Here is a 19,911-nt window from a genome sequence, read left to right as displayed (position 1 = left end):
AACCCCGTCTGTACTAAAAAAAAATACAAAAAACTAGCCGGGCGAGGTGGCGGGCGCCTGTAGTCCCAGCTACTCAGGAGGCTGAGGCAGGAGAATGGTGCAAACCCGGGAGGCGGAGCTTGCAGTGACCTGAGATCCGGCCACTGCACTCCAGCCTGGGTGACAGAGCAAGACTCTGTCTTAAAAAAAAAAAAAAGAAATAGGAGTTGTATTAGTCTCTTCCTGTGGCTGCTGTAATAAATTATCCGCCGGGCGTGGTGGCTCACGCCTGTAATCCCAGCACTTTGGGAGGCCAAGATGGGAGGATCACGAGGTCAGGAGATCGAGACCATCCTGGCTAACACGGTGAAACCCCGTTTCTACTAAAAAATACAAAAAACTAGCTGGGCGTGGTGGCGGGCACCTGTAGTCCCAGCTACTCGGGAGGCTGAGGCAGGAGAATGGCATGAACCCGGGAGGCGGATCTTGCAGTGAGCTGAGATTCAGCCACTGCACTCTAGTCTGTGCGACAGCGAGACTCCGTCTCAAAAAAAAGATAAAATAAAATAAAAAAATAAATTATCACAGGCTGTGTGCCTTACAATAGCAGACATTTGGCTGTGCCCAGTGGCTTACGCATGTTATCCCAGCATGCTGGGAGGCCGAGGCAGACAGATCACCTGAGGTCAGGAGTTCAAGACCAACCTGGCCAACATGGTGAAACCCCTTCTCCACTAAAAATACAAAAAAAATTAATAAATAACCAGGCATGGTGGCAGACATCTGTAGTCCCAGCTACACAGGAGACTGAGACAGGAGAAACGCTTGCACCTGGGAGACGGAGGCTGCAGTGAGCCGAGATCGCACCATTGCCCTCCAGCCTGGGCACCAAGAGTGAACCTCCGTTCAAAAAAAAAAGTCCTATTCTTGGACTTCCCTGCCTACAGAAACGTGAGCTACACGTTTCTGTCGTTTATGAATCCCCCAGTCTACGATATTTTGTTATAGCAGTCCAAACGGATTAAGGCAGATGCTATTCAACCCAGAGCAGTAACACAACCGATAAAGGAGGTGCAGACGGTGTCCGCAAATGACCTGCCATCATGGGACACGGCTAGCCGAGGAAGCACTGGACGCTCCGCTGTGTCTCCCGCTGTGAGTCCTATGGGAACTGGCTTCCCCCTGAGCGTTTGTCTCAAGTACACGGCGACTGTGATGACAAGTCACTCCTATTCCCTCATCTATGTCAGCTGAGCACCGCTGAAGGCCAAGTGAGGATGAGCAGATGAGGGCAGCCATCGTGGAGGAGAGACTGCAGAGGGGACAGACACAGAAACCAATGTCATCCTACCCACATCCTGAATCGGCGATGACAGCCGCGTCTGCTATACAGGGTGCCTACGTCCCATCTGGACTCCTGTGTCTGCCGCCTCTGCCCTGCCTGGAATGATGGCCGGTCCCACGCTGCGGTCTCCTGTCACACCCGTCACGCCTACCACCTTTCCCCCTGTGAGTTTCCCCCAGCCCCAGGCCCCTACCAGCCCTGCACACTTCTACATCAGGCCCAGCCCCTCTCACCCACCCTTGGTTCTCTCATACCTGCCCCTGCAGTCCTGCAAAAGGGGACCTCCCTCCTGCCCACTCTGATATATATATATATATATATATTTTTTTTTTTTTTTTTTGGACATATGAACAGGGTCTTGCTCTGTCACCAAAGCTGCAGTGCAGTGGCGTGATCACAGCTCACTACAGTCTGGAGCTCCTGGGCTCAACCAATCCTCCCTCCTCAGTCTCCCAAGTAGCTGGGACTACAGGTGCACACGACCACACCGAGCAATTTTGTGTGCAGATTGCATCTGTTACTATGTTGCCCAGGCTGGTCTCCAACTCCTGGCCTCAAACGATCCTCTGCCTCAGCCTCCTGAGTAGTTGGAATTACAAGCATGAGCCACCACACTCGATAGCTGTTTTAATTGATGCATCACAGATGTACATAGTTTTGGGGGTACATGTGATGATTTAATACATTCATATAATTTGTAAAGATCAAATCAAGTGTACTTGAGATATGCGTCATCTTAAATATAAATATTTAGGCTGGGTGCGGTAGCTTACGTCAGTAATCCCAGCACTTTGGGAGGCCGAGGTGGGTGGATCACCTGAGGTCAGGAGTTCGAGAACAGCCTGACAAACATGGAGAAACCTCTTCTCTACTAAAAATACAAAATTAGCCGGGCATGGTGGCACATGCCTGTAATCCCAGGTACTAGAGAGGCTGAGGCAGGAGAAGTACTTGAACCTGGGAGGCAGAGGTTGCGGTGAGCCAATATCACACCACTGCACTCCAGCCTGGGCAACAAGAGCGAAACTACGTCTCAAAAAAAAAAAAAAAAGAATACAAAAATTAGCCAGGCACAGTGGTGGGTGCCTGTAATTCCAGCTACTGAGGAGGCTGAGGCAGGAGAATCGCTTGGGCCGGGGAGGCAGAGGCTGCAGTGAGCCGAGATTGCGCCATTGCACTCCAGCCTGGGTGACAGAGTGAGACTCTGCCTCAAAAAAAAAAAAAAAAAAAAAAAAAACAAAGAAGGCCAGGTGAGGTGTCTCATGCCTGTAATCCCAACACTTTGGGAGGCCAAGGCGAGCAGATCACGAGGTCAGGAGTTCAAGACCATCCTGGCCAACATGGTGACACCCCATCTCTATTAAAATACAAAAAAATTGGCCAGGTGTGGTGGCACACACCTGTAGTCCCAGCTACTCCAGAGGCTGAGACAGGGGAAATGCTTGAACCCGGGAGGCAGAGGCTGCAGTGAGCCGAGATCACGCCACTGCACTCCAGCCTGGCGACAAAGCAAGACTCCGTTTCAAAAAAAAACAAAGAAAATAAGAAAACATTGGGAAAATGCTCAGATGTTGGTCTGGGCAAAGATTTTTTGTGCGAGGTCCCAAAAGCACAGGCAACAAAAGGAAAAATCAACAAACGGGATTATATCAAGCACTTTTTTTTTTTTTTTAAGTCAGGGTATTGCTATATTACCCAGGCTGGCCTGAAACTTGTAGACTCAAGGGATCCTCCTGCCTCAGACTCCCAAGTAGCTGGGACTACAGGCACATGCCACCATGCCCAGCTTGGAAAAATGTTTTAAACTTGAGGCTGGGTGTGGTGGCTCATGCCTGTAATCCCACCGCTTTGGGAGACCGAGGAGGGCGAATCATTTGAGGTGTCAGGAGTTCACGACCAGCCTGGCCAAAATGGTGAAACCCAGTCTCTACAAAAATACAAAAATTAGCCAGGCAGAATGGTGAGTTCCTGTAATCCCCACCATTGTAGTAACCCCACCATTGTAGTAATTGAGCTACTGGGAGAATTACTTCAACCTGGGCGGAGCTTGCAGTGAGCCACAGAGCGAGACACTGTCCCAAAAAACGACAAAAAAAAAAAAAGAGATCGAGGGCCGGGCGCGGTGGCTCAAGCCTGTAATCCCAGCACTTTGGGAGGCCGAGACGGGCGGATCACGAGGTCAGGAGATCGAGACCATCCTGGCTAATACGGTGAAACCCCGTCTCTACTAAAAAATACAAAAAAACTAGCCGGGCGAGGTGGCGGGCGCCTGTAGTCCCAGCTACTCGGGAGGCTGAGGCAGGAGAATGGCGGGAACCCGGGAGGCGGAGCTTGCAGTGAGCTGAGGTCCGGCCACTGCACTCCAGCCCGGCGACAGAGCGAGACTCTGTCTCAAAAAAAAAAAAAAAAAGAGATCGAGACCATCCTGGCCAACATGGTGAAGCCCTGTCTCTACTAACTGGGTGTGGTGGCACGTGCCTGTAGTCCCAGCCACTCGGGAGGCTGAGGCAGCAGGATGGCTTGAACCTGGGAGGCAGAGGTTGCAGTGAGCCAAGATCCCAACAGAGCAAGACTCCATCTCAAAACAAACAAACAAACAAAAAGAATCTAGAACTTGGGCCAGGTGCGGTGGCTCACGCCTGTAATGCCAGCTACTTAGGAGCCTGAGAGGCTAGAGAACCCCTTCAACCCTCAGGTCAGAGGTTGCAGTGAGCTGAGATCACCCCCACTGCACTCCACCCTGGGCAACAGAATGAAACTGTGTCTCAAAAAAATAATAATTTTTGAAATTTTTGAAAAAGGGCCAGGAGCCATGATTCACACCTGTAATCCCAGCACTTTGGGAGCTCGAGGCAGGTGGATCACTTGAGGTCAGGAGTTCAGGACCAACCTGGCCAACATGGTGAAACCCTGTCTGTAGGAAAAATACAAAAGTTAGCCAGATGTGGTGGTGCATGCCTGTAATCCCAGCTACTCGGGACACTGAGACGTAAGAATTCCTTGAACTGGGAAAGCGGAGATTGCAGTGAGCCGAGATCGCACCACCACTGCACTACAGCCTGTGTGACAGAATGAGACCCTGTCTCAAAAAAAAAGAAAACAAAAAGTAAATCAATTGGACAATCAAATTAGATTCGGAACTCCACAAAGTTAGGTCCAGGGCCTTGCTCAAGGTAGTGTCCCAAGCTCCAGGCTCCAGGGGGCCTTATTTTACCTGAGGTTGCACAGCCGGAACAAGCCAAGGAGTCAGGTCGACAGCGCCACCTAGAGGCCAGATGGCAAACAGCCAAACATGAGACCACCCTTTTTTTTTTTTTTTGAGACAGTTTTGCTCTTGTTGCCCAGGCAGGAGGGCAGTGGCGCGAACTTGGCTCACTGCAACCTCTGCCTCCCAGATTCAAGCGATTCTCCTGCCTCAGCCTCCTGAGTAGCTGGGATTACAGACATGCGCCACCATGCCTGCCTAATTTTGTATATTTTGTCGAGACGGGGTTTCACCAAGTTTGTCAGGCTGGTCTCGAACTCCCGGCCTCAGGTGATCCACCCGCCTCGGCCTCCCAAAGTGCTGAGATTACAGGCGTCAGCCACCATGCCCAGAGAAACCACTCTTAATTCTAACTGGATGAACGGGCGCTGTGGGCCACTACAGGTGGGTGCCACAGCGCCCAACTAATGCATTTATTTACTTATTTGTTTGTTTGTTTGCTTGTTTTTTGAGATACAGTCTTGCTCTGTCAGCCAGGCTGGAGTACAGCGACACGATCTCACCTCACTGCAACCTCTGCCTCCCGGGTTGAGGCAATTTTCTTGTGTCAGTGAGAGGAGTGGCTGCTTAGGAGAGGTACAGAAAGTGGCAGGCTGGGCACACGCCTGTAATCCCAGCATTTTGGGAGGCCAAGGCAGGTGGATCATTTGAGGTCAGGAGTTTGAGACCACGCTGGCCAACATGGTGAAACTGCATCTCTACTAAAAATACAAAAATTAGCCGGGCGTGGCGGGGCATGCCTATAGTCCCAGCTACTCGGAAGGCTGAGGCAGGAGAATTGCTTGAACCCAGGAAGCAGGGATTGCAGTGAGTCAAGATCGCACCACTGCACTCCAGCCTGAGCAACACAGCAAGAAGACATTGTCTTAAAAAAAAAAAAAAGGCCGGGCGCGGTGGCTCAAGCCTGTAATCCCAGCACTTTGGGAGGCCGAGGCGGGTGGATCACGAGGTCAGGAGATCGAGACTATCCTGGCTAACATGGTGAAACCCCGTCTCTACTAAAAATACAAAAAACTAGCCGGGCGTGGTGGCGGGCGCCTGTAGTCTCAGCTACTTGGGAGGCTGAGGCGGGAGAATGGCGTGAACCCGGGAGGCGGAGCTTGCAGTGAGCCGAGATCACGCCACTGCACTCCAGCCTGGGAGACACAGCGAGACTCCGTCTCAAAAAAAAAAAAAAAAAAAAAAAAAGAAAGAAAGAAAAGAAAGGAAAGAAAGAAAGAAAGAAAAGAAAGAAAAGAAAGAAAGAAAGAAAGAAAAGAAAGAAAGAAAGAAAGGCCGGGCACGGTGGCTCACGTCTGTAATCCCAACATTTTGGGAGGCCGAGGCGGGTGGATCACCTGAGGTCGGGAGTTCGAGACCAGCCTGACCAACATAGAAAAACTCCGTCTCTACTAAAAATACAAAATTAGCCAGGTGTGGTGGCGCATGCCTGTAATCCCAGCTACTCGGGAGGCTGAGGCAGGAGAATCGTTTGAACCCAGGAGGTGGAGGTTGCAGTGAGCTGAGATCGTGCCATTGCACTCCAGCCTGGGCAACAAGAGTGAAACTCCGTCTCCAAAAAAAAAAAAAGAAAGAAAGGAAAGAAAGAAAAGAAAGAAAACCGAAACTGGAAAGACAGAGGCAGTCTCTTTTTTTCTTTTTCTTCTTCTTGTTTTGTTTTGTTTTTCTGTTGTTGTTGTTGAGACAGTGTCTCACTCTGTTTCCCAGGCTGGAGTGCAGTGGTCCCATTATAGCTCACTGCACCCTCGACCTCCTAGGCTCCATTGATCCTCCCACCTGAGCCTCCCAAGTAGCTGGGACCACAGGTGAGTGCCACCACACCTGGCTACTTTGTTTTTAATCCCAGCACTTTGGGAGGCGAAGACGGGAGGATCACCTGAGTCCAGGAGTTTGAGATGAGGCTGGGCAACACAGTGAGACCTCATTTCTTTTTTTTTTTTTTTGAGACGGTGTTTCGCTCTGTGCAATGGTATGATTGCTCACTGCAACCTCTGCCTCCTGGGTTCAAGCGATTCTCCTGCCTCAGCCTCCTGGGTAGCTGGGATTACAGGCATACACCACCACGCCTGGCTAATTTTATATTTTAGGTAGAGATGGGCTTTCTCCATGTTGGTCAGGCTGGTCTCAAACTCCTGACCTCCAACAATCCACTGCCTTGGCCTCCCAAAGTGCTGGGATAACAGACGTGAGCCACCGTGCCTGGCCTGCCCCACTCCTGTGGTCTCAGCTACTTGGGACGTTGGGATGGGAGGATCACTTGAGCCCAGGAGGTCGAGGCTGCAGTGAGCTATGAACACACTACTGCACTCCAGCCTGGGCAACAGAGCCAGACCCTCTCTCAAATAAATAGATAAATCAAATAGAGACGGATCTCACTATGTTGCCCAGGCTGGCCTTAAAGTCCTGACTCTAAGCAAATCTCCCACCTGGGCCTACTCAGTAGCTAGGACTACAGGTGGATGCCACGCCCAGCTAATTTTTATTTTTTATTTATTTAGTTTTTTTGTTTTGTTTTGTTTTGAGATACAGTCTTGCTCTGTTGCCCAGGCGGGAGTACAGTGGCATGATCTCACCTCACTGCAACCTCCACCTCCCGAGTTGAAGCAATTCTCTTGTGTCAGCCTCCCGAGGAGCTGGGACTACAGTCGCCTGCCACCATGCCTCACTAATTTTGGTGTTTTACTAGAGAGGGGGTTTCACCACGTTGGCCAGGCTGGTCTCGAACTCCTGACCTCGCCCACCTTGGCCTCCAAAAGTGCTGGGATTACAGGTGTGAGCCACTGCACCTAACCTTTTTTGTTTGCTTGTTTAAGAGACAGGGTTTTGGCCAGAGCCAGACTGTCTCAAAAAATAAATAAATAAATAAATAAATAAATAATTAGCCGGGCGTGGTGGTGCATGCCTGTAATCCCAGCTACTCGGGAGGCTGAGGCAGGAGAATCGCTCGAACCCAGGAGGCGGAGGTTGTGGTGAGCCGAGATCACGCCATTGCACTCCAGCCTAGGCAACAAGAGTGAAACTCCGTCTCAAAAAAAAAAAAGAAAGAGACAGAGTTTTGCTACGTTGCCCAACCTTGTCTCAACTCATGGCCTCAAAGGACCCAAGGGAGAAAGTTTCTGATCAGAAAAATAAGAGTCAGGCTGGGCTCAGTGGCTCATGCCTGTAATCCCAGCACTTTGGGAGGCCGAGGCAGGTGGGTCACTTGAGGTCATGGGTTCAAGATCAGCCTGGTCAACATGGTGAAACCCCATCTCTACTAAAAATACAAAAATTGGCTGGACATGGTTCTGGGCACCTGTAATCCCAGCTTACTTAGGAGGCTGAGACAGGAGAATTGTTGAACTCAGGAGATGAAGGTTGCAGCGAGCCGAGATCTCACCCTGGCACTCCAATTTGGGCGACAGAGCAAGACTCCGTCTCAAAAGAAAAGAGTCAGAAAGGCTCAAAAAGGCTCAATGACTTGTCCAGTGTCACACAATTATAAAAAGGGTGAGACTTGCCGGGCGCAGTGGCTCATGCCTGTAATCCCAGCACTTTGGGAGGCTGAGGCGGGTAGATCACGAGGTCAAGAGGTCGAGACCATTCTGGCCAACATGGTGAAACCCTATCTCTACTAAAAAAAGTACAAAATTGGCCGGGCGCGGTGGCTCACGCCTGTAATCCCAGCACTTTGGGAGGCCGAGGCGGGCGGATCACAAGGTCAGGAGATCGAGACCACGGTGAAACCCCGTCTCTACTAAAAATACAAAAAAAAAAAATTAGCCGGGCGCGGTTGTGGGCGCCTGTAGTCCCAGCTACTCGGGAGGCTGAGGCAGGAGAATGGCGTGAACCCGGGAGGCGGAGCTTGCAATGAGCCGAGATCGCGCCACTGCACTCCAGCCTGGGCGACAGAGCGAGACTCCGTCTCAAAAAAAAAAAAAAAAAAAAAAAAAAAAAAAAAAAAAAGTACAAAATTTAGCTGGGTGTGGTGGCACTTGCCTGTAGTCCCAGCTCCTCGGGAGGCTGAGGCAGGAGAATTGCTTGAACCCGGGAGATGGAGGTTGCAGTGAGCCGAGATCGCGCCATTGCACTCCAGCCTAGCGACAGGGCGAGACTCCGTCTCAAAAAAAAAAAAAAAAAAAAAAGGATGAGACTTGAATCTGTAACCGGTTGGTTTCTGCTTTCCGTCCAGTCACACTTGCCATTTCCCTGAGGTGAGGACACGCCCCTGCTGGTTGAGACCTAGTTAACTTCTGCCACGTCCACCCCACCCTCGCCTCCGCCTCGTGATCCAGAACAACAATCTCCAGGTCCTTGAACTTCAGATGGTCCAAAGTTCAGGGTGGTTCAAGATATTGAAACCATCTCCTTCCCCTTCCCCTCCCAGCCAGCCAGGGAGAGTTAGGTTCTGCTACCTCTGGAACCAAACCATGAATCCAAAGTCCAGTCAGTGGGCCATGCTTGTAATCCCAGCACTTTGGGAGGCTGAGGGAGGCAGATCGCTTGAGGCCAGAAGTTCAAGACCACCCTGGGCAACACTGCAAGACCCCATCTTTACAAAATTAGCTAGGCATGGTGCCGCATGCCTGTAGTCCCAGCTACTTGGGAGGCTGAGGCAGGAGGATCACTTGAGCCCAGGAGGTGGAGGCTGCAGTGAGCTATGACCACACCACTGCATTCCAGCCTGTGTGACAGAGTAAGACTGGCTTAAAATAAATAAATAAATAAATAAATAAATAAATAAATAAAGGCCAGGCACAGTGGCTCACACCTGTAATCCCAACACTTTGGGAGGCCGAGGTGGGTGGATAACTTGAGGTTGGGAGTTCAAGACCAGCCTGGCCAACATGGTGAAACCCCGCCTCTAGTAAATACACAAAAATTAGCTGAGTGTGGTGGCAGGCGCCTGTAGTCCCAGCTACTCAGGAGGCTGAGGCAGGAGAATATCTTGAAACCAGGAGGTGGCGGTTGCAGTGAGCCAAGATCATACCACTGCACTTTAGCCTGCACAACAAAAGTGAAACTCCATCTTAAAAAAATAAAATAAAATAGTAATAATAATTAATTTAATTTAAAAGAAAAATAATTAACTAATTAATTAAAAAGAAAAGTCCAGGCCAGGCATGGTGGCTCACACCTGCAATCTCAGTATTTTGAGAGGCCGAGGCGGGCAGATCACTTGAGGACAGGAGTTCACGACCAGCCTGGCCAACATGGTGAAATCCTGTCTCTAGTAAAAATTACAAAAATTACAGGCACGTGGTGGCACATGCCTGTAATCCCAGCTACTAGGGAGGCTGAGGTAGGAGAATTCTTTGAACCCAGGAGGCAGAGGTTGCAATGAGCCGAGATTGCGCCACTGCACTCCAGCTGGCCCACAAAGCCAGACCTTGTCTCAAAAAAAAGAAAAAGAAAAGAAAATTCCAGTTAGTGGGTGTACAGCTACAGCTCTCCTACCCACCTCGGCTCCTCTAAGACGACTCTCTGCCTTGCTGTGGGTCCACAGTGGCCCTGGGGGTTTCCACCTTCTGGGCAAAGGAAATAGGTGTGATGTGTTGTCTCTGGAGATACAGCGGTGTTAAACCAGAACCTTCCAACAGAAATCCAACGTACGTCACATTTAAAATTTCTAGCCTGTTGCGGTGGGTCACAACTGTAATCCCAGTATTTTGAGAGGCCAAGGTGAGCAGACTGCTTGAGCTCAGGAGTTCGAGACCAGCCTGGACAACAAAGTGAAACCCCCATATCCGCCGGGCGCAGTGGCTTAAGCCTATAATCCCAGCACTTTGGGATACCGAGGTGGGCAGATCACCTGAGGTCAGGAGTTCGAGACCAGCCTGACCACCATGGAGAAATTCCATCTCTACTAAAAATACAAAATTAGCCAGGCATGGTGGCGCATGCCTGTAATCCCAGCTATTTGGGAGGCTGAGGCAAGAGAATCGTTTGAACCCGGCAGGTGGAGGTTGCAGTGAGCCGAGATTGCGCCATTGCACTCCAGCCTGGGCAACAAGAGCAAAACTCCATCTCAGGAAAAAAAAAAAAAAAAAAAAAAAGGAAAGAAAGAAAGAAAAGAAACCTCATCTCTACAAAAAATACAAAATTTAGCCAGGTGTGGTGGTGTGTGCTTTTAGTTCCAGCTTCTCAGAAGGCTGAGATAGGTGGATCGCTTGAGTGTGGGAGGAAGAGATTGCAGTGAGCTGAGATGGCATCACTGCACTCTAGCCTGGGCAACAGAGCCACACACTGTCTAAATAAATAAATAAAGAAACAAACAAAAATGTTCTGGTAGCCATGTTAAAGAAAGTAAAAAGAGGCTGGGCCCAGTGGCTCACACCTATAATCCAGGCACTTTGGGAAGCTGAGGCAGGCAGATCACCTGAGGTCAGGAGTTCGAGACCAGCCTGGCCAACACGGTGAATCCCCGCCTCTAGTAAAAATTCAAAATTGGCGGGGCATGGTGGCTCACGCCTGCAATCCCAGCACTTTGGGAGGCCAAGGCGGGCGGATCACAAGGTCAGGAGATCGAGACCATCCTGGAGAACATGGTGAAATCCCGTCTCTACTAAAAATACAAAAAGAAATTAGCTGGGCGTGCTGGCGGCCGCCTGTAGTCCCAGCTACTCAGGAGGCTGAGGCAGGAGAATGGCGTGAACCCTGAGGGCGGAGCTTGCAGTGAGCAGAGATCACGCTACTGCACTCCAGCCTGGGCGACAGAGGGAGACTCCGTCTCAAAAAAAAAAAAAAATACAAAATTAGCCAGGCTTGGTGGCAGGTGCCTGTAATCCCAGCTACTCTGGAGGTTGAGGCAGGAGAGTCGCTTAAACCCGAGAGGCGGAGGCTGCAGTGGGCGAAGATCATGCCATTGCACTCCAGCCTGAGGGAGAAGAGCAAGACTCCCTCTCAAAAAAAAATTTTAAAAGCGGCTGGGCGCGGTGGCTCACGCCTGTAATCCCAGCACTTTGGGAGGCAGAGGCGGGTGGATCACGAGGTCAGGAGATTGAGACCATCCTGGCTAACAGGTGAAACTCCGTCTCTACTAAAGAAGTACAAAAACCAGCCGGGCGAGGTGGCGGGCGCCTGTAGCCCCAGCTACTCCGGAGGCTGAGGCAGGAGAATGGCGTGAACCCGGGAGGCGGAGCTTGCAGTGAGCCGAGATCGCACCACTGCACTCCAGCCTGGGCGACAGAGAGGGACTCCGTCTCAAAAAAAAAAAAAAAAAAAAAAAAAGCCTGGCCGTGTGTGGTGGTTCATGCCTGTAATCCCAGCACTTTGGGAGGCGGAGGCGGGTGGATCACCAGAGGTCAGGAGCTCAAGACCAGCCTGACCAACAAGGTGAAACCCTCCACTAAAGGGTTTCTTTACTAAAGAAAAGTACCTCACTTGCTGTGGACAACGGAGCCGGCTCCCACAAAGTCTGCACAAAGCCCGTCTCTACTAAAAATACAAAAATTAGCCAGGCGTGGTGGCAGGCACCTGTAGTCCCAGCTACTCAGGAGGCTGAGACGGGAGAATTGCTTGAATCTGGGAGGCGGAGGTTGCAGTGAGCCGAGATTGTGCCACTGCACTCCAGCCTAGGTGACAGAGCAAGACTCTATCTCAAAAATAAATAAATAAATGCACATACAAATACAAATACAAAAAATTAGCCAGGTGTGGTGGCAGGCCCCTGTAATCCCAGCTACTTGGGAGGCTGAGGCAGAGAATTGCTTGAACCCAGGAGGCAGAGGTTGCAGTGAGCCAAGATCATGCCATTGCACTCCAGCCCGGGCGACAGAGCAAGACTGTGTCTCAAAAAAGAAAGAGAGAAAGAGAGAAAGGGAGAAAGGGAGAAAGGGAGAAAGGGAGGAAGGGAGGAAGGGAGGAAGGGAGGAAGGGAGGAAGGGAAGAAGGAAGGGAGGGAGGGAGGGAGGGAAAAGAAAGAAAGAAGAGAGAGAGAGAAAGAGAAAGAAAAAAAGAAAGAAAGGGAAAGAAAGAAAAGAAAGAGAGGTGAAACTAAGTTTTTTTAGTTGAGGTGAAATTCACATAGCATAAAATTAATTGTTTAAAATGTACAATTCTGAGGCATTTAGTACATTCACAGTGTAATACAACCACCATCTCCATCTAGTTTCAAAATATTTTCATGACTCCACCTGTAATCACAAGTACTCAGAAGGCTGAAGTGAAAGAATTGCTTTCCCTCAGAAGTTAGAGACCAGCCTCGGCAACATAGAGAAACCCCATCTATAAAAAAAATTTTTGGCCGGGCGCGGTGGCTCAAGCCTGTAATCCCAGCACTTTGGGAGGCCGAGACGGGCGGATCACGAGGTCAGGAGTTCGAGACCATCCTGGCTAACACGGTGAAACCCCGTCTCTACTAAAAAATACAAAAAACTAGCCGGGCGAGGTGGCGGGCGCCTGTAGTCCCGGCTACTCGGGAGGCTGAGGCAGGAGAATGGCGTAAAAACCCGGGAGGCAGAGCTTGCAGTGAGCTGAGATCCGGCCACTGCACTCCAGCCTGGGCGACACAGCGAGACTCCGTCTCAAAAAAAAAAATTTTTTTTGGTTGGGCATGGTAGCTCACACCTGTAATCCCAGCACTTTGGGAGGACAAAGCAGGTGAATCATTTGAGGTCAGGAGTTCGAGACCAGCCTGGCAAATATGGCAAAACCCCATCTCTACTAAAAATACAAAAATTAGCTGAGCATGGTGGCACATGCCTGTAATCCCAGCTACTCTGGAGGCTGAGGCACAAGAATCGCTTGAACCCAGGAAGTGAAAGTTGCAGAGAGCCGAGATTGTGTCACTGCACTCCAGCCTGGGCAACAGAGCAAGACTCTGTCTCAAAGAAAAATATATATATTTTTTTCTGAGGTGGAGTTTCACTCTTGTTGCCCAGGCTGGAGTGCAATGGCGCAATCTCGGCTCACTGCAACCTCCGCCTCCCGGGTTCAAGCAATTCTCCTGCCTTAGCCTCCCGAATAGCTGAGATTACAGGCATCCGCCACCACGCCCAGCTAATTTTTTTTTTTTTATTTTTAGTAGAGACAGGGTTTTGCCATTTTGGCCAGGCTGGTCTCAAACTCCGGACCTCAGGTGATCCAGCCACCTCAGCCTCCCAAAGTGCTGGGATTACAGGCGTGAGCCACCGTACTTGGCATATAAATATATATATATATAAATATATATTTATATATATATATATAAATATATATTTAAATATATATATATAAATATATATATAAATATATATATATATATACTTTAATTAACTGGACACAGTGGCTCACCTCTGCAGTCCCAGTGCTTTGGGAGGCGGAGTCAGAATTGCTTGAGCCCAGGATTTTAGGGCTGCAGTGTGTTTATTTTTAAAAATAAAATTAATACGAGGCTGGGCGCAGTGGCTCACGCCTGTAATCCCAGCACTTTGGGAGGCCGAGGCGGGCCGATCATCTGAGGTCGGGAGTTCCAGACCAGTCTGGCCAACAACATGGTGAAACCCCATCTCTAGAAAAATACAAAAAAATTAGCTGGTCATGGTGGCAGGTGCCTGTAATCCCAGCTACTCCGGAGGCTGAGGCAAGAGAATCGCTTGAACACAGGAGAGGTTGCGGTGAGCCAAGATTGTGCCATTGTACTCCAGCCTGGGCAAGAAGAGCAAAACTCTGTCTTAAAAATAATAGTAATAATAATACAATAATACACATAAAAATAAATTAGCCCAGCATGGTGCATACCCGTAGTCCTAGCTGCTCAGGAGGCTGAAGTGGGAGGATTGCTTGAGCCCAGAAGTTTGAGGCTGTATTGAGTGATAGTCATGCCACTGGACTCCAGCCTGGGAGACAGAGCAAGACCCCATCTCTAATAAATAAATAGGAAAAGGCCATGAATATGCTCCTGTGGGAGGAGGTGGATGCCTTGGAATCCTGCAGGAGTTACCAGCTGTTACAGAGGTCACTGCATAAGCCCAGGGGGCCTCAGCTCCCTATGGGAACTCCTGAGTCAGGGGCCACCCGCAGTGCTTCTCATGGTGTGCAGAGCTGGGCAGGGATCGCTGAGGGCAGCCTAGGCCACGAGACACCCAGGGACCACAGGGACCAGCCCAACATGGCTTCTCAGGGAGACACTCCCAGCATCTCAGGGAGGACCCCTTCAGGGCTTGCTCTGAACCATTCATCCTGGTGAGGACCCAGCAGTGGAGGCGGAGAGAGTGTCCTTTATTTATTATATTTACTTTTTTTTTTTTTGGAGGTGGAGTCTCACTCTGTCACCCAGGCTGGAGTGCAGTGGTGCGATCTTGGCTCACTGCAACCTCCGCCTCCCGAGTTCCAGTGATTCTCCTGCCTCAGCCTCCCAAGTAGCTGGGACTACAGGGATCCCCCACTACCATGCCTGGCTAATTTTTGTATTTTTAGTAGAGACGGGGTTTCACTATGTTGGCCAGGTTGATATTGAACTCCTGACCTCAAGTGATCTGCCCTCCTCAGCCTCCCAAAGTACTGGGATTACAAGCATGAGCCACCATGCCCAGTGTTATTTATTTATTGAGTCAGGATCTCTGTTACCCAGGCTGGAGTGCAGTGGCACGATCATAGCTCACTGCAGCTTCAATCTCCTGGGCTCAAGCGATTCTCCCGCCTCAGCCTCCCAAGTAGCTGGGACTACAGGTATCAGCCACTGCACTTAGCTAAGTAAAAAAAAAAATATATATATATATATATATATATTTGTAGGGCCGGGAGCAGTGGCTCCCACCTGTAATCCCAGCACCTTGGGAGACCAAGGCAGACAGATCACCTGAGGTCAGGAGTTCAAGACTAGCCTGACCAACATGGTGAAACCCCATCTCTACTAAAAATACAAAATTAGCTGGGTGTGGTGGCACAAGCCTGTAATCCCAGCTCCTCAGGAGGCTGAAGCAGGAGATTTTATATATATATATATATATATAATCGCTATATATATATTAAAAGATGGGGTCTCACTATGTTGCCTAGGCTGGTCTTAAATCCCTGAGCTCCAGTGACCCTCCCACCTCAGCCTCCCAACCTCAGCCTCCTCCAACCTCAGTGCTGAGATTAGAGGCGTGAACCATGGTGCCAGTGTCTTAAAATATAACTGTGCACCATCTGACACTGGAGGGCTGTGGCCCCGGGCTGCGTGCCATCAGTGCCAGTGGAAGGAAGCTAACAGCCGCCCCTGACCCAACTATCCTCCTTCCATGTCAGGGTTTCAGACGCCTCCGCCTCTCGGTCTCTTCCCTCAAAGCCTCAGACAGCCCACTGACAGGCCCAGGCTCAGAAGTCCAGGCTTTCTGTAAATGTGAGATATAAAAAGAACCGTGGGGTAGAAATGGCCCCCAGCTTGCTAACAGATGCCACCCCCACGCTGCCCACAGCACCGCAAACACCCCCCCACACACAGATGTGCGCTCGTGCGCCTACATGCAGACACACGGTGACGAGCCCGCATTTAGAATCAGGGAGAAGGAGGCCAGCCAGCTGGGAGAAAGCCAAGCCTGACTTTATGAGGAAGGCCTCTCTCCTCGGGCAGAGCTGGCCCCTGGAAATGGCAAATCCTGTGGCTTCCTCAGCTAAAGTGGGTCAAGCCTGCACTAGGAATTCACCTCTCAGCAAGGACACAAGGACACTAGGACACTGTCAGGCCCTGGCTGCCAGGCCTTGACAGGACTCAGCCCAAGACTGGCCTTTCAGGGCTTTTTTTTTTTTTTTTTACAGACAGGGTCTTGCTCTGTCACCCAGGCTGGAGAGCAGTGGCACGATCATAGCTTACTGCAGCCTCGACCTCCTGGGATCAAGCGATCCTCTTGTCTTGGCCTCCCAAAGTGCTAGGATTACGGGCTAGAGTCCTCTCCCCCAGGCCTTCCCAGGTTTTGTTACTTTTTATTTGTATTATTGGGTTTTTTTTGTTTTTTGTTTTTGTTTTTGTTTTTTTTTTGAGACGGAGTCTCGCTCTGTCGCCCAGCCCAGGCTGGAGTGCAGTGGCGCGATCTCGGCTCACTGCAAGCTCCGCCTCCCGGGTTCACGCCATTCTCCTGCCTCAGCCTCCCGAGTAGCTGGGACTACAGGCGCCCACAACCGCGCCCGGCTAATTTTTTGTATTTTTAGTGGAGACGGGGTTTCACCGTGGTCTCCATCTCCTGACCTTGTGATCCGCCCGCCTCGGCCTCCCAAAGTGCTGGGATTACAGGCGTGAGCCACCGCGCCCGGCCTATTGTTATCATTATCTTTTTTTTTTTTTTTTTTTTTGAGACAGAGTCTCGCTCTGTGACCCAGGCTGGAGTGCAGTGGCGTGATCTCGGCTCACTGCAAGCTCCACCTCCCAGGTTCACGCCATTCTCCTGCCTCAGCCTCTCAAGTGGCTGAGACTACAGGTGCCTGCCACCACGACCGGCTGATTTTTTTTTTTTTTTTTTTAGTAGAGACAGGGTCTCACCGTGTTAGCCAGGATGGTCTCAATCTCCTGACCTCGTGATCTGCCCGCCTCGGCGGCCTCCCAAAATGCTGGGATTACAGGCATGAGCCACCGCGCCTGGCCTATTATTATTTTAAGTCTCTTTCTGTCTCCCAAACAGACAGTGGCACCATCTCAGCTCACTGCAACCTCCGCCTTCTGGGTTCAAGCGATTCTCCTGCCTCAGCCTCCCAAGTAGCTGGGATTACAGGCACCTGCCATACCCAGCTAATTTTTGTATTTTTAGTAGAGACAGGGTTTCACCATGTTGGCCAGGCTGGTCTTGAACCCCTGACCTCAGGTGATCCGCCTGCCTCAGCCTCCGAAAGTGCATGAGCCACCACATCGGGCCCTTCCCTGGCTTTGAACGCACATGGAGGACGACCTAAGAATGTGACCATGGAGCCTCCGCACCTCCCGTCCCTCGGTCCCACCTTCACCTGGCCACATGGCTGCACTTCTGCCTGGGGAGCCCATCTCTCTGTGCCCACTTCTCTGCTTCCAAAGACCCTTTTTCCTCTCTCCAGGCATCTACAGCCTCTACCCAGCCAGCCCCCTGAGATCTCTGCTCATGCACCCAACCCCACCTACAGCCTGAGAGCTCCCTAAGCCCACCCAGTGCCACAAGGCATTCATCTCCTGCCTCAGCCCATCTATCCTCCCCAGCAGCGGACTGCATCCTTTGCCCACCCATCTGGAATTTTCTGTCATTCCTTCAACTATATTTTGAGCATCAGCTGAGGATCAAGCACAGGCCTGGGAGCCGGGAGTGCACAGTGCTGAGGAAGAGAGATCCTGTTCCAGCCCTCAAGGGCTCACTATCAGATGGGGGAGGATCCATCAGCCCAGCCTACATCAACAAACCAAAAGGAGGCCAGGCGCAGTGGCTCACATCTGTAATCCCAGCACTTTGGGAGGCCGAGGCGGGCGGATCACCTGAGGTCAGGAGTTCAAGACCAGCCTGACCAACATGGTGAAACCCTGTCTCTACTAAAAATACAAAAATGAACCGGGCATGGTGGTAGGGGCCTGTAATACCAGCTGCTCGGGAGGCTGAGGCAGGAGAATCACTTGAACCCAAGAAGCAGAGGCTGGAGTGAGCCAAGATCACACCACTGCACTCCAGCCTGGACAACAGAGAAAGACTGTCCCCAAAACAAAAAAAGGAAAGCTTACTGGCTTAGAGACAGGAAGTAGAATGGTAGAAAGGACTGGGGGTGGTGGTGCAGAGAATATTGATTTGATGTTTAACAGAGACAGAGTATTCAGTTTGGGATGATGAAAGTATTCTGGGCCAGATGCAGTGGCTCACACCTGTAATCCCAGCACTTTGGGAGGCCGAGGCGGGTAGATCACCTGAGGTTGGGAGTTCGAGACCATCCTGGCCAACATGGTGAAACCTCGTCTCTACTAAAAATAGAAAAATTAGCCAGGCATGGTGGTAGGTGTCTGTAATCCCAGCTACTCGGGAGGCTGAGGCTCGAACATTGCTTGAACCTGGGAGGCAGAGGCTGCAGTGAGCCGAGAGAGCATCACGGCACTCCGGCCCAGGAGATAGAACGAAACTCTGCCTCATAAAAATATGTAATAATAATAATAAAGCACTGATCCATGTTGCAACATGCATGAACCTCAAAAAAAAAAAAAAAAAAAAAACCATGATGCTAGGCTGGGCGCAGTGGCTCATGCCTGTGATCACAGCACTTTGAGAAATCAAGGTAGGAGCATGACTTGAAGCCAGTTGGACACCAGCCTGGGCAACAAAGCAAGACCCTGTCTTTTTTTTTTTTTTTTTTGAGAAGGAGTCTCGCTCTGTGGCCCAGGCTGGAGTGCAGTGGATTGATCTCGGCTCACTGCAAGCTCCGCCTCCCAGGTTCACACTGTTCTCTTGCCTCAGCCTCGCGAGTACCTGGGACTGCAGGCACCCACCACCACACCCAGCTAATGTTTTGTATTTTTAGTAGAGACAGGGTTTCACTGTGTTAGCTAGGATGGTCTCGATCTCCTGAACTTGTGATTCCCCCGCTTCAGCCTCCCAAAGTGCTGGGATTACAGGCATGACCCACCGTGCCCGGCATTTTTTTTTTTTTTTTTTTCAGAAGGAGTCTCCCCAGCCTCCTGAGGAGCTGAGATTACAGGCGCACGCCACCACGCCCAGCTAATTTTCATATTTTTAGTACAGACGGGGTTTCACCAGGTTGGTCAGGCTGGTCTCGAACTCCTGACCTTGTGATCCACCTGCCTCGGCCTCCCAAAGTGCTGGGATTACAGGCATGAGCCACCGTGCCCAGCCACAAAAAATAAAAAGTTTTATTAGTCAAGCATTGTGGTACACACCCATAGTCCCAGCTACTCAGGAGGCTGAGGCTGGAGGATTGCTTGAGCCCAGGAGGTTGAGGCTGCACTGAGCTATTTTCACACGACTGCACCCCAGCCCAGGCAACAGAGTGAGACTGTTTCTAAAACTAAATTTTTTAGGCCGGGCTTGGCGGCTCATGTCTGTAATCCTAGCACTTTGGGAGGCTGAGGCGGGCGGATCACAAGGTCAGGAGATCGAGACCATCCTGGCTAACACAGTGAAACTCCATCTCTACTAAAAATACAAAAAATTAGCTGGGCGTGGTGGCGGGCACCTATAGTCCCAGCTGCTCGGGAGGCTGAGGCAGGAGAAAGGCCTGAACCCGGGAGGTGGAGCTTACAGTGAGCCGAGATTGCGCCACTGCACTCCAGCCTGGGCGACAGAGCGAGACTCCGTCTCAAAAAAAAAAAAAAAAAAAAATTTATAAAAATTTTTAAAAATCATGCTGAGTGAAAGAAGCCAGACACAAAAGGCCACACAGTAGATGATTCCATCGATATGAAATGTTCACAATAGTCAAATCCACA

At 50.5% G+C, this 19,911-nt stretch overlaps 2 long non-coding RNA genes across 4 annotated transcripts in view; both read right to left on the bottom strand.

The window, feature by feature from the left end:
- Window positions 1–19,911, bottom strand: part of LOC144336689 (uncharacterized) — a 53,967-nt gene that overhangs the window by 22,690 nt on the left and 11,366 nt on the right. The window contains exons 2-4 of one of the 3 annotated variants that reach the window (XR_013409008.1): window positions 10,030–10,096; window positions 4,539–4,588; window positions 1,075–1,291 (exon numbers count right to left, since the gene is read on the bottom strand). This is a non-coding gene — a long non-coding RNA (uncharacterized LOC144336689). Of the gene's footprint in view, window positions 1–1,074; window positions 1,292–4,538; window positions 4,589–8,567; window positions 8,692–10,029; window positions 10,097–19,911 lie in introns of those variants that run through there. The other 2 variants (XR_013409009.1, XR_013409010.1) reach the window with 2 other exon arrangements.
- On the bottom strand, window positions 7,059–8,547 carry LOC144336739 (uncharacterized). Its single transcript, XR_013409063.1, has 3 exons — window positions 8,336–8,547; window positions 7,775–8,202; window positions 7,059–7,347 (listed from the first exon to the last, which is right to left on the bottom strand). It is a non-coding gene; the product is annotated as an uncharacterized LOC144336739 (long non-coding RNA).

This window comes from Macaca mulatta, chromosome 19 (assembly GCF_049350105.2).
Source record: "Macaca mulatta isolate MMU2019108-1 chromosome 19, T2T-MMU8v2.0, whole genome shotgun sequence".
Classification (NCBI taxonomy): Eukaryota; Metazoa; Chordata; class Mammalia; order Primates; family Cercopithecidae; genus Macaca; species Macaca mulatta.
This window is presented reverse-complemented; position numbering and strand designations above follow the sequence as displayed.